The 15190-nt window shown below is 39.4% G+C and overlaps 1 protein-coding gene across 1 annotated transcript in view; it reads right to left on the reverse strand.

Moving 5' to 3' along the window:
• Positions 1-15190, reverse strand: part of PLS1 (plastin 1) — a 100931-nt gene that overhangs the window by 67677 nt on the left and 18064 nt on the right. The window lies entirely within an intron of this gene.

Genomic DNA, 15190 nt, shown 5'->3' on the forward strand with positions numbered 1-15190 from the left:
AGAAAGTGGGTACTGACAATACACTAATCAGACAAGCCTACAAAAATGGAGAAGCAGACACCTCCACTCCTAATGAGTCTCCACCAGCTACATTAGAAAATAAAACAGAGAGACGAACCATGAGAGACGATAGACTCTGAAAAACAAACTGAGGGTTCTAGAGGGGAGGGGGGTGGGAGAATGGGTTAGCCTGGTGATGGGTATTAAAGAGGGCACGTTCTGCATGGAGCACTGGGTGTTATATGCAAACAATGAATCATGGAACCCTACATCAAAAACTAATAATGTAATGTATGGTGATTAACATAATAAAAAAAAAAGGCTATAAAAAAAAAGAAAACAGAGGCGAATGTGACAAGTTGGACAAATGATCCAAAACTATCAAGACTACATAAAATACAGTTTTACACTGTCACTGACAATAAACAGTACCCTTTGTGTAAACTGTACCATGAGATATTAGTTATTACAAATATTATTCCTTGGAAGTGGTGTATACAGAAAATGTGTTTATTGATGAGAGCAGAACAATGAAAAAAACCTGGAGGCCACTGTTCCAAGGACAAAGAGCTCAACGTCCAGCCTCTCCTGGAATAGGTAAAGGCAGAATTCTTCCCACCATTTGCTACTTCTGGTTCATGACAGCATCTCTTCTTTCCTGTAAGACTGAGAACTGGGTTGGAAACATTTGAAAGGGAAGAAACAGAAGGAATCTTTCTAAAAGGCTCAATTCTAATAAAAGGGTATAGTCAGAAAAGGCCAGTAAATGTTTATAATTCTTAAGCAATTCAGGCCCAGACACAATGAGTGTTAGAGATTAAAATCAGCATTTAGAAAAAAACAGGCAGCAAAGCACTCAGTGGACTATATTCAGGAGTTCAGGATGCATGCTTGCAGTGCATACCTAACCCCAAGTGCCACTCCACTCTCCACAGGCTCCTACTCCTAGGATCCTTAGCAATAGGGCCTTTTAAAGCACTGAATGCAAGCCAGCGTGAACTTGGACTTTTTCAATGGCTAGATAAGGCCACACCATAGTAACATTTGTAGCTATGCAAAGTAACATAATAAGGGTAATCAAATATCATGCTTTGGGTGGTAAGCTGATCTAAACTAAGGATCATAAAGGAATGTTATCCCCCTCCTCTACAAGAACACAACTGAGCATTTGGCTGCTTCATTATGAAAGGACTAGCACAAGGGCAGAGCCTTTGTTAGACTCCGGGCATAATACAGGAAAGAGAATTCTGGCTCCTTAGAAAGCCATAAAGGGCTTAAGAACTATGTGAAATTTGTCCACGGCACTCACTTTCCAGAGTTCATTGGTCATGATGTGTTTGTTTCCCTCAGAAGAGCCACAGAGTACTCTATGATGCATACAAATAAACTTAAATGGTTGACTGCTTCGCAAAGCTGAGAGGTTAAGTCTTAACTCACTATGGAGGTTTGAGAGCTCAGGTCACTGCGCAAAGGAAACATACTTAACTTTTCAGAAGCTGGCCCCTTTTAAGAAAACTCCAGAGTCTTTAATTCTTTGGCACTAAGAGCTGTGCAAACTGCCAGCAGTATCAGTATCCAACTTTCCTCAACATGCATCATTCAAGACCTTCTCAGCTTTACATGGGCTGGGAACTGCTCATTTTCTGTTTTACTAAGAAAAGAGCTCAAGGGAGGCTGCCACAGTTTCCAGGACTGTGTAGGGGAAAGATCTATGGTTCTCCAGTCAATTTCAGAAACCATTAAGAATGTTCACAGTGAAAGGCAACATGCTTATCTGTACACTATATAAGGAAATTTCCTGAAAGCCCTCAGCTTCTTCCCAAATTCAGTGCAATGCTGGGGTGGGGCGGGGAAGAAAGTTTTTAAACAAGAGCACTATCTCCAAGTACATTACTTAAAAATGTAGAAGAGCAAAAATAATGATAAAGAATTTATTTCAATTAAGATATTTTCTTCAGATGGTTGGATATTTTCTTACATGTCCCAATACTGGCAACATCTTCTATTACCATTTGTTTTACATATCTGTGAAATTCCTTTAGAAAAAAGAAAAGTCTTGCTTATCCATGATCAAACCATAGATTAGAAGAGCTGTTTCATTAGACTAAAATAATCAAGCTTCAAAGCAATTATACATATACATTCTAGAGGACACAGAGTGTGTGTTGTCACGTTAGCATGTTCCTAAGAATTTATATACATTTCTAAAGGAAAAATTAAAGTCAAATCAAAAATTATGAATTTTTTAATCCAACCCTGAGTAAACCAAAACAGCCCCCTTTTTTACCTAGCAAGTATTGCTTAAGGAAGAAACAGTTTTCAAAACAGAAAAATTGGGACACCTGGGTGGCTCAGTCGGTTAAGTGTCTGCCTTGGGCTCAGGTCATGATCCCAGAGTCCTGGGATCAAGCCCCACATTGGGCTCCTTGCTCAGCAGGGAGTTTGCTTCTCCCTCTCTCTCTGCCACTCCCCCTACTTGTGCTCTCCCCTTCTCTGACAAATAAATAAATCTTTAAAAATTAAAAAAAAAAAAAAAAAAATTGAGAATTAAGAACTATGTGACCCTCACACCATGGTTATTATTTGCATTGATTATGCAAAGCCACCTAGAATCCCAAAGCAAGAATGCACTAAAACAAAACAAAACATGAGGGGGTTTATCTCAATTTAACAAAAATATGAAAAAAGCAGTTCTAGAAACTAAGGCCTGATTACTGCTATTAACATAAAGGAAAATTTTGCATACCTGCTTCTGTTGGTCTTATCACCTGAGATTTGGAGGTCCAAGAAAACAACTCAGAAGATTTAAAATTCAGTGTAAGATGCGTCTATCCTCAGGTGATCCTCTGCCAAAGTCAGTGTTTGACCAAAGAAAGTAAGCAAGGCCAAACTGAAGTATTCTGACTACTACTAAGATTTTAATCTCAAAAGAACTTGGTCTCAAGTAGAAAGGCCAATTTGCAACATGGGTGTGGTTTGGAACTATAAAAAAATCAAGAGGCAAAAATGTAGATGATATCACCATTTGTTTGATTATGACTGTGGCTTAAATTATACCTGGATTTTCCCTTTAGTCTTTAGATTCCACTCAGGCAGGTCTTCCTATGGAATGTGACTGTCCTATGAGGTCTTATGTTATTTTTATACATATTCCTTTGCCACTTTAAATTTTGAAATGGCAACTTTGTTTTCACCATGTGAACAATCATTAAACAATTAATTATACATTGAGATTCCTGGAAATCACTAGGAAATTGTGCTAAACTTAAAAACAAAATAAAACAAACCCTACATCCTACTGAATTTTGTTTTTTTTACAGTCACTTAACTAATTTTAAGGAAATGTATAAAATTACCTTTGAATAGCAACTGGAAACATTATATAGAATCATATAGTGTTAAAGCTAGAAAGTGCCTCAAAGGTGACAGTCCAATTCTACTTTTTAAGTGTGGCAGGAAAAGGTTCACTTATAAAATCCATAGTCCATTTTCACTGAATGGCTAATTCTCTGAAGAGGAAGTGTGAAACACTTTTTATGATGCCTCCATAAAAGTAAAGAACAGCTGTTATAAAACTGCTTCACAAAGTGAAAGAAAAAGTGAAAGGTTTGTATGGTAGCAGCCAGTTTAAAAAAAAAAAAGTACATAACGTATGATTCCATTTATATCAAATTCTAGAAAATGCAAACTAACCTACGGAGACAGAAATCAGATGAATGGTTGCCTAGAATAGGGGTGGAAGGAGGGACAGACTGCAAAGGGACATGAAGAAACTCTGGGGGGTAATGAAAATATTCTGCATCTTGATTGTGGTGATTTTGTGAGTGTGTACATCTAATCAAAACATACCAAAGTGTCTGCTCTAAATGGTCAAGGTTTATCATTCTACCACAATGATTGTTAAAAATACACTGATGGTGATTAACATAATAAAATAAAATTTTAAAAAAATACACTGACATATATTTAAAAGGCACCTGTATTGAAGAAGCTTATTCTTGCTCTATATGGCCACAGGATGGCAAAACTAGGATCATTAGGCCAAAATACCAGAAAATTTCTGCATTGATAATAAAGAAATATATATACTATCCCAGTGGTCCAGAGCCAACCTGGGCTCCCTTAGGAATACTACAGTTCTCTCCAATGGGCATGCTCCAATACAAGCTCAAAGTACATTGTGGGGGTGCAATGTTGTCTTTAGGGATTCCTACATAGAAAGTTGCATGAAGTGACCACTGATGATTCTTGCACCAAAAATTACATTATTTCAGGGTGGACCATTTACAGATGTTTGTGACCCTGCTGCTAATGTGTGGAATCCTGATAACTTCTTGACTAAAACAGGGATTTGCTGTGTCTGATTTCCCCCAAGGACTTCACAGGAAAAGTCAATTATCTGCCCAATGCATCCTTTGGAGGGGAGGGGAGGGGAGGGGAGTATGCAAGAAATATTTTATGATACAAATAAAACTGGTTTTCAACTTTTTCTACAGGTTTTTTAATAAAACTTCAGGTTGACTAAGTAATTTCCAGGTCTATTTGCTTTCTGAATTTTGAAGTTTAATTGGTGTTTTTCCTTTTTCATTTTCCCCATCGTTGCTGGTTTTTACCATCAGAAATTCCTTTCCCACTTTTTTAAAAACTTAATTTCAAGTTAGTTAACATACACTGCAGCACTGGTTTCAGGAGCAGAATCCAGTGACCCATCACCCACATACAACACCCTGTGTTCATCCCAACAAGTGCCCTCCTTAATACCCATCACCCATTTAGCCCATCCCCCACCTACCTCCCTCCAGCAACTCTGTTTGTTCTCTATAGTTAAGAGTATCTTATGGTTTGCCTCCCTCTCTGTTTTTATTTTACTTTATTTTTCCTTCCCTTTCCCCTATGTTCATCTGTTTTGTTTCTTAAATTCCACATGAGTGAAATCATGATATGTCTTTCTCTGACTTACTTCACTTGGCATAATACCCTCTAGTTCCATCCACTTTGTTGCAAATGGCAAGATGTCATTCTTTTTGATGGCCGAGTAATATTCCATTGTGTGTGTGTGTGTGTGTGTGTGTGTGTGTGTGTGTGTGTACATGCATATATGTATATATAGATGTAGGCCACATCTTCTTTCTCCATTCATTGGTCGATGGGCATTTGGACTCTTTCCATAATGTGGCTATTGCTGATAGTGCTGCTATAAACATCAGCGTCCATGTGCCCCTTCAAATCAGTTTTTATCCTTTGGATAAATATCTAGTAGTGCAATTGCTGGATCGTAGGGTAGCTCTATTTTTAACTTTTTGAGGAACCTCCATACTGTTTTCCAGAGTGGCTGCACCAGTTTGCATTCCCACCAACAGTGTAAGAGTAAGGTTCCCCTTTCTCTGCATCCATGCCAACATCCGTTGTTTCCTGTGTCGTTACTTTTAGCCATTCTGACTGGTGTGAGGTGATATCTCATCATAGTTTTGATTTATATTTCCCTGATGAGTGATGTTGAGCATCTTTTCATGTGTCTGTTAGCCATCTGGATGTCTTCTTTGGAAAAGTGTCTATTCATGTCTTCTACCCAATTTAACTGGATTATTTGTTTTTTCTTTTCGGTGTTGAGTTTGTTAAGTTCTTTATAGATTTTGGATACTAGCCCTTTATCCGATATCTCATTTGCAAATATGTTCTCCCATTCTGTCAGTTTTAGTTTTGTTGTTTCCTTCACTGTGCAGCAGCTTTTTACCCTGATGAAGTCCTAAAAGTTCATTTTTGCTTTTGTTTCCCCTGAGACATGTCCAGTAAGAAGCTGCTGCAGTCGGGGCCAAAGAGGTCGCTGCCTGTGTTCTCCTCTAGGATTTTGATAGATTCCCGTCTTACATTTAGGTCTTTCTTTCATCCATTCTGATTTTTTATTTTTGTGGATGGTGTAAGAAAGTGGTCCAGTTTCATTCTTCTGCATGTGGCTGTTCCATTTTTGCAACACCATTTGTTGAAGAGACTTTTTTCTCCTTTCCTGCTTTGTCAGAGATTAGCTGACTATACAGTTGAGGGTCCATTCCTGGGCTCTCTGTTCTGTTCCATTGATCTACGTGTCTGTTTTTGTGCCAGGACCATACTGTCTTGATGATCACAGCTTTGTAGTAGAGCTTGAAGTCTGGAATTGTGATACCTCCCACTTTGCTTTTCTTTTTCAATATTACTTTCACTATTTGGGGTCTTTTCTGGTTCTATATAAATTTTAGAATCATTTGGTCTAGTTCTGTGAAAAATGCTGGTGGTATTTTGATAGGGATTGCCCAATGCATACTTTTTAAAAAATGGATCCTGTGTGTCTATTTTCTGATTTTTGAAAAGTAACATGTAAAGTGGAAAATATTTAGAAAATAAGAAAATTTAAATTGCTCTCAAGTACACCATTCAGAAACAACCAGGGAGCCAATATGTTGTGAATTTCTAGTCTTTCTTCTACACACATGTGCATGAATATATTTTTTTCACAAAGATCTTTCAATATATAGTTTTACTTAGTATTGCAAGAAACTTCCCCTATCATTAAGCATTTTTTGAAAACATGCCTTTAATGCTTCATTAACAGCCCACATTATGACCATAGCATGATTTATTTAAGCATTCATATTGGTAACTAAGGTGGTTTCCAATGTTTTCCTTTTAGAAATAATGCTTCCACGTCCTTGAACACAGAAAATGAATGGACAATGAATAGCCCTGAATTCAGCTTCTCTAATATTTTATCTACTCCATTTTGTTACAAGCAATTCCACTTTCCACTCTTCTGGGAAGTGCTGTGGTAGACAATTAAAATGTGCAGTATTGTGGCTGCCACCTTTGCTGACAAGAGTTTTTTCTTGAGTACCTACTATGAACCTCAACCAAAATTCCAGAGAAAATATACTAATTTGATCTCAATAAAAACTATGCAGAAAGTGATGCAGTGCCAAGGCACCGCTCAGGGCCAAGTGCATGGTGCAATTTTAACAACTTGTGAATACTGGAGGCAAAAGTATTGTTTGAACCAGGGCACCTGGGTGGCTTAGTCCGTTAAGCGGCTGTCTTCGGCTCAGGTCATGATCCCAGGGTCCTGAGATCAAGTCCTGCATGGGGCTCCTTGCTCAATGGGGAGTCTGCTTCTCCCTCTCCCTCTGGCCCCTCCCCCGTTTGTGTGCTCTCGCGCGAGCTCTCTTAAATAAAATCTTTAACAAAGTATTGTTTGAACCAATACAGCATCAGTAAATATTGGAAAATAATAATCTGACTCAAAGTTGCATATGTAACTGAAACTATTTGGTAAAGCAAGAACATTTAGAAAAGAACTTATTGTTTTGTGTTTAAATGCACCTTCTGGGCAGGAGCCACATTTTTTTTACATCTCTGTAAACCCACATATTCTTACTTGGAGATTTGTTTATAGGAACTATTTTCACAATATAAGAATGTTTTCCTGTATCTTAAAAATAGTTCATTTCTCAAACTCTCAAATTTAAGGGTAGCAATTACCCTTGAGAGTAGTGACAACTGGAAGGAAACAGGAAGGTTTTGGGGATGCTGCTAATAATTCTGGTTTCTTGATACAGGTGCCGATTTCATGAGAGTATCATTTTTTTTTTTTTTTTTTTTAAAGATTTTATTTATTTATTTGAGAGAGAGAGAATGAGAGAGACAGCATGAGAGGGGGAGGGTCAGAGGGAGAAGCAGACTCCCTGCCGAGCAGGGAGCCTGATGCGGGACTCGATCCCGGGTCTCCAGGATCATGACCTGAGCTGAAGGCAGTCGCTTAACCAACTGAGCCACCCAGGCGCCCCGAGAGTATCATTTTGTTAAAATTCATCAAGTTATACACTCATGATTTGTACAGTTGTCTGCATGTGTACTGCATGTCAATCAAAGATTCAGAAATGGACAAAAACCAAAAAGTCTACTCCCTTGCTCCCACCATTCTCTGCTAGGTAATCTGACAGAATATGAATTTATATATTTAGTAAAAGATGAATTGGAAATCTTATCTCTAACAATCCCAGTTCTAGTCCTTAAATTAGACATTCTTAGCAACGTCCTCTTGTTAACAACATAAAATAATAAATACACGTATCTTGGCAGAATTTTGGTGTATCGATAATATAACCACAATCGTTTAAGTTTAGTAGTTCAAATCAATTCAATAAGTAGTCTCGAGTCGCTGCTATGTCCAAGATGCTGCAAGGGCATCTTTAATGCTGTGCAGATTTATGGAGGAAGACATCAGAGAGAATTTAAAATGGCCTTTGAAACACTGGCAGATGATAGAGATTCTTTTTATCCTTTTAAGTCACCTACTGGGAAAAATGAGTTGATGCCACACTTTCAGCACCGTGGAAAATGTCTCCTAGAATTGGTAGGTGTCAAAACTTGTCATTCGCATGTACTATTATAGATAAATGGAGAGACAGACAGAAGGGCTGAGCAGGCAGCCGAGAGGGCATGAACAAAGGAGTGGAAGCATGAGAGCGTCTGGCCTGCAATAAGAAACTAAAAGCAAATAACCTGGTTGAATGAGTGGCCCTACTTCACGTCATAATTTTCTTCCAAATCTAAATTACCAGAGAAGCAGGCACAATGTGAATTACTTCCCTGTGCGACACACAGACGTAAGTGCCACTGTAGCTCTCCTTGCCTATACAGAAGTCCTGGAATATCCTTTCCAAAACTACTTGTTTTGGAATCTGGCCCTGAGATGATTTCAATTCAGAAAAAATATCCAGTTAAATAACATTTTCTCATACACGTCAACATTAATGCCTGGAACCCTGCTGGCAGTGATGACCACTGCTGTCTTATCTGTCAACAAAGGTAGACAATGTTTCAGTCAGTGGCAGGCAGAATAATCCCCCCCCCCCCAGATGCCCATGCCCTAACCCCCAGAACCTGGGAATGTTACCCTTACATGGCAAAAGGGACTTTGCAGATGTGACTAAGAGTATGGGCCTTGGGATGGGGCAAATTATCCTGGATGATCTAGAGAAACCCAATCTAATCCCATGAATTCCTTAAGAGCAGAGAACCTTCCCCTGCAGGGTAAGAAAGATGGAGGAGGAGGAGAGACTCAAAGTGTGAGAAGGGCTGGTCTCTCTGATGCTGGCTTTCAAGATGGAGGAAAGGGGCCATGAGCCAAGGTCACCAGAGGTGACCTCTAGAAGTTCAGAATGTTTTACATCCTTCAGTTTACATCCAGTAAGAAAATGAGGATCTCTGGTCTACCATCTCAAGAAACTGAATTCTGCCAACAACCTGAATGAGCCAGTTTACATCCAGTAAGAAAATGAGGATCTCTGGTCTACCATCTCAAGAAACTGAATTCTGCCAACAACCTGAATGAGCCATGGAAGAGATCCTCCCCCTAGGACCTTCAGAGGAACAGCCCTGCCAACACCTTTAGCCCAGTGATAAGATCCATGTCAGACTTCTGACCTACAAAACTGTAAAGTAATAAATGTATTGTAGAAGTCACTAAATTTTGTTAGGGAAGCAACAGAAAACTAATACAGGCTCACACAGTTTTATTCAGAACAGGATGTTCTTACCACCTTGGCTGTGAATGGCCCACAAGAGAAAACAGCTATCATTTAGGAGAAGCAGAGGGAAAAGAATAGTGTGTTTATAAGGAAGGGCCAGTGTTGGCTTTGACTCTCCTTAAATAAATTTTCCCTTCAATAGGATATATGCATATATTGGAAGTTAGTCAAATATTCAGGTTAGCGGCTGAAAAGGAAAAACACCACAAAAAGGAAAAGATTCAAGATTCTGCCAATAATGATGAGTAGGATGCCTTACTCTTAACCCCACCTAATAGACTGGGGCCCAGAGATTACTGCAATAGACAGTAAATGCTATCCAGCAATTAGGTGAAGTGGTTCTCATTAGCCGTCATAAACTAACCTGCGGAGCTTACGCCAAATGCAGATTCCTGAGTCTCATCCCCAAAGGTTATCATTCAGAAGTTTTAGGGGAGAACCCAGAAACCTGGATAAGATCAAAATTCAGAATTTCTAAATTTTGTTCCCTAACGAGCAATTCATACTGCTGAAGTATTCCCACCAACCATTCTCTCACCAACCACCTAAGACCTTTCCTATTCTGACCTAGGCCCGGTGCAATTCTTGTCAGGAGTTAGCCCAGGAGCTAGCCCATCTAGCAAACTCAGTGGTTAAGAGATGTGCAGCTTGGTATAACCACACTTAGATTTGATTCTGCTCTTGCTCTTATTAACTGGGCAAGTCATTTAAGGTCCCTGAACCTGTTTCCTCATCTGTATAAAGGGAATGACATGTCCTACCTACCCATACAGTTGTTACCCAAATTTAAAACAGTTCTTGAAACATAGTAGCTATTCAGTTGCTGTGATTATTAATAGCACTATTAATTCCATTTTTAGATGAAGTCTAAGCAAAATACTTATAAACAGACGTAGTTTGAATTCTTTAGCATTTTTCATACCTGTAACAGTAATTGGAAAGATTAATTATTTAATGGAAGTAAGCTTCCACTCTGGACTGCATGGAATTGAGTATGTTTACAAGAGGCTGTATTGTGGGGCTGGGGGGCAGGGATAAATAAATAAAAGGAACCATAATATCCGTATCTCTTTGAGGCTGTATATACCCAATGAGGTATAATTTTATTTCAAACCTCTAAAAAGGTTGGTGCAAGCAAAAAAAAAAAAATCTTTCCCAAGCACAAGCAGTTAGGAAATTTATCTCTTTTTTCACCTTAGAATGTAAAACACCAACTATATGGATTGTTTGAGACCAGTCCTTGCTATCACTGAGTATTCTAATGGCTAACCAGACCTCTGTTCTGATTTGAAGACTGAAAGTAAATCTGAACAACCTGCTCAGGGTCACAAAAGCAATATAAATAGTCTCAACGTCCAGGTGAATATGAAGAACATACATAATCATGTCACTGAGCAATATACACAATTCAGTAACATGAAACGGAATAGACACAAACAGGAAGCAAAGAGCCCAGCGTCATTTAGCATGGACTCAATGACAAATAATACTATCGCAGTCAAATGGCCTGTATAGTTGGGGTCACAACTAGAAAAATTAATCAGAGACTAAAAACTTAGTAAAGTACAAATATATGAAGAGTAAGTTATAAAGAATGATACTGGAAGGAATACAATACCTATTCCATTATTTTCTTACTATAATATTTTAGTGTTCTCCCTCTCCCTGCTTGTATTCATTCCTTTGCCTCTCCTTTATTCTTTAGAGAAAAGGTAAGCAATGTTAATAGATGAGAAAAGAGGCAGTTAAAGAAAGTCTTCATGGTTGCACCTGCTGGTCCTTCTCAGACTGCAGTCCTCCAGAGAGGGCAAGATTATCGGCTAGGGAAATCCATTCTCCTACCTTATGTTTCCATGAGAGCTTATTGTAAAAGCAGCACTCTTGGCCTCTTCTCTACATTCATTTCTCACCCTCCCCAAGGGAGGGGCACTGATTTATCTTACTGGTGAGACAGTGTCTTGGGCCCACTGAAACTTACTCCTCTACTGCAATGATTCTCAAACTTTAACTGCAACAGAATCCTAAGACTTTTGAGCCCCACACCCCGGAGTCTCTGCTTTGGTTCATCTGGATTAGAGACCACCGATCTACATTTCTAACAAGTTTCGAGGTAATGCTGATGCTGCTTGTGTGAAGACCACACTTTGAGAACCCACTGCTACACTGAATGGGGCTAAAGTGTTCTATGTCATTATCCTTACGTGACTTGCCCTATTCCTCTTTAGCAGTAGCTCGTCCTCAGGACACAAACTCTCCCTTCCAACCCAAAGGCAACTGTCCAGCAAGTCTGCCTGGAATGGAGTGAACAGAAGTTAAAATTTGGGGAGAAAAGGTATGAGGAAGACCATCTGGCCACAGGCTGTAATCATGGTCCAGTTCCACCGGGAATAAAGTTGGTATTTTGAACTCTGAGAGGCCTCTATTTCTCAATCAGTTCAGAGAATAAAGAGAATAGTATAAATTATCAGCCCCCTAAATCCAAGAGCATCCAGCATATGATCATGGGAATGACTAGGTATTCCAAAGTCTGTACCCTCATTCTGGAAGCAGAGTGACTTGTCTTGTCTAAGTCATAATGCTGAAGCCAGATGACATCAAGTGTGCATACCGAATAATGTTCCTGCTCTTGAAGAATATGTAGGAATCACCAAAGGGGTATAAATGGAGAGAAGATATTGAGCCTTCAGGAAATTCAGCCTAGATTACTTCTCTGGGTTGATCACCAACAACTGTCCAGACCAGGTTGGCTGGCTCAACAGCTCCCTCCCCATCCGCAGCTAAGCAAAGCCCGTTAGGACACTTCTTGACCACCCCTTCCACCCATTTTCCATCCTTGGGTCTGGCGGCTCTGCTTCTATGCTATGTCCTGCCCATCCTGCAGATACTTCTGAGTCTTAGCTCTCAAGTGACACCCTGGCTTCAAACCCTAATGTGTAACCAGTTTTGCCCCATCTCTGCTCAGCCTCACTGAGCTCCTGGAGCCCTTAACAGGGTTCAACATCCCCAGGCACTCTTTCTTCAGGAGGGAAGTCTGTTTTCCTTAAGAAGAACAGAAGAGCAGAAAATTAAAATGCAATGTCTCAGCAAACACAAAAAGAGAGAAAACAGTAAAACTCATGCCAGGTCTTACAGGTCATAACCTCCCTACTCCTGGGGCACCCATCTCAGGGCTTTTGTAACTTCTTCTTCACCCCCCTAAGAGGCTCTCCTGGCTACCAACAGACAAAATGGCACCCAGGGGCCACATCCTGCCTGGACACATGTCTTCTGTGGCTCATTAAGTATCTTCTAAATTTTGGAGTGAGCGTATACAATTAGGGGATTAACATAAAATTCAGATTTCTATTTTCTCTTTTAAAATCAGGAGCTCTAGGAGCCCCTGGGTGGCTCAGTCAGTTAAGCAGCTGGCTTTGGCTCAGGTCATGATCCCAGGGTCCTGGGATCAAGTCCTGCATCCGGCTCCTTGCTCAGCAGGGAGCCTGCTTCTCCCTCTCCCTCTGCCACTCCCCCTGCTTGTGCCTTCTCTCACTCTCTCTCCTGCTCTCTGTCAAATAAATAGATAAAATCTTTTTTTTTTTTAGAATTGAGAATATCTTTCACTTAGCATAATTTGTTTTCAGACAAGCAAATGGAAGGAATTAACAATTTCAAATGCATTAAATATAGAATGCAACTTTAAGAAAATACTAGAACATTTTATAAAAAAAGTCATATATTTTGAACACAATATTTCATCAGAAAAATACCAGTGACACAATATTAGAGACAAATGCAGTTGAAAAAAAAAATCAATTAATCACCTATCTTTCTATTATCTACCTATATTGAGAATAATTTTTCAGCTCATGCTATATACAATATTCAGATAATCAATATAAATACTCTTTTCATTTTATTTACGGTTTTAAAAAAATAAAATAAAATCAGGAGGTCTAGCCATCCTGAGCCCACATTTCTACATGGTAGCACTGGGCTAGGCCAGTGACAGCTGTGCCCTTTCCATAGGTGTAAACAGTTTGCCACAATCCTATGATCCCTGGCTACTCTCATTTCCCATAGAGCATATGTAAATGAACAGTGGTAAAGCATGAGCTCTATTACCTGCCATTGTTAATTTCCTGAGCTACCCTTGAACTCAAGTTATTAATGCTGTGCTGCTGAGAGACAGAAACACATGTATTTTGTTTCCTTTTCAGATGGTACTTGCTTCCATTCTCAGTCCTGAAGCCATAATTGTAGGAATCATAAACAAATGGACACTTTATCCCAAAGTGGCCCAGACTTGTGGAGGGTGAGGAGAAAGACAGTAAAGGGACTCGAAATAAAAAGGCAATCCCCTTTTCAACATCTCTAGTTCCCTAAAAGATCAGGACTCAAGAAAGAAAAGATAGCCGTATCCGTGTTGTTACAGGACAGAAATTCCATAATCAGAAGTGACCAAATATAGAAATTTATGGCACACTTAATTTTAGATTATACATTAAGCAAATAAAAGTTTATTGTTTTTGTAAAGACAGCCCTTTTCATTTAGAAATAAGCTACACCCCCCCCAAAAAAAAAAGAAAGAAAGAAAGAAACTAGACCACTGAGAAAGGAGAATTATTACCTACTTAGGAAATGATCATGGTGCAATAGAAGTGTACAAAGACCTTTTCTTGTCTTGAATCATCTGTTATTTGCATGTACAATGAACTGGTTGAAAGTCCTGCTAAGCCACCATCAAATGACTGCAGTGTCACAGCCAGACACCTGCCCCAGAATGGCACAAGTTTGGGTACTTCTGAATTCCTGGTCTTTGCCCATAAGATTTGATCAGTGAGTTGGTGTCAAGGTGAATATTTCTTTTTTTTTTTTTTTTTTTAAGATTTTATTTATTTGTCAGAGAGAGATCGAGCACAAGCAGGGGGAATGGCAGGCAGACGGAGAAGCAGCCTCCCCGCCAAGCAAGGAGCCCAATGCGGGACTCCATCCCACGATCCCAGGATCCTGAGATCATGACCTGAGTTGAAGGCAGACGCTTAACCATCTGAGCCACCCACGCGCCCCATGAATACTTGATTTTTAAAATCCTTCCTTCTCTTTCTCATTTCTCTCCTTCCAAGGCCAGCACTTAAGTGGGAAAATAAAATGTGTTACAACTTCTCTCCTTAAGACTTTCCAGGTCAAGAATGGATTCCATAGTCCTTTTCCTCCTGGTTCAACATAAAACAGATCCCAAAGTGAATCAGAAATTTTCAATAGCCCAAGAATCTTTCACAGGTTGTTTTTGCTTTGGGATCTAACCTTTCCACTGATCCAGATGAAGGAACAATGCAGGGAGGGCTAAGGCTAAATCTGCAGTGGAATGGCCGGCCCACTGTGATGACTAATGAGACCCCTTGGGAATATAATTACAGTCCTTCCACATAACGTGTCACATTCAGGAGAGTATTTTGAAAGCTTTATATACAAATATAAAGTATCTATGATTTTTGAGCTGGACATGATGAAACACTCTATTATAAATCTGGCCTTGCCCTGATTCTCAGTGATGATTCAGTTAGTTCAGAAAGGAGGAAGATCTCAGCTCCCTGTTTATGCCAAATTAGAGTCTGAGTTGATTATCTTTGCTCACAGACAGAAACAAGTTAAAA

This window comes from Phoca vitulina, unplaced genomic scaffold (assembly GCF_004348235.1).
Source record: "Phoca vitulina isolate PV1807 unplaced genomic scaffold, GSC_HSeal_1.0 scaffold10, whole genome shotgun sequence".
In the NCBI taxonomy this organism is placed as follows: Eukaryota; Metazoa; Chordata; class Mammalia; order Carnivora; family Phocidae; genus Phoca; species Phoca vitulina.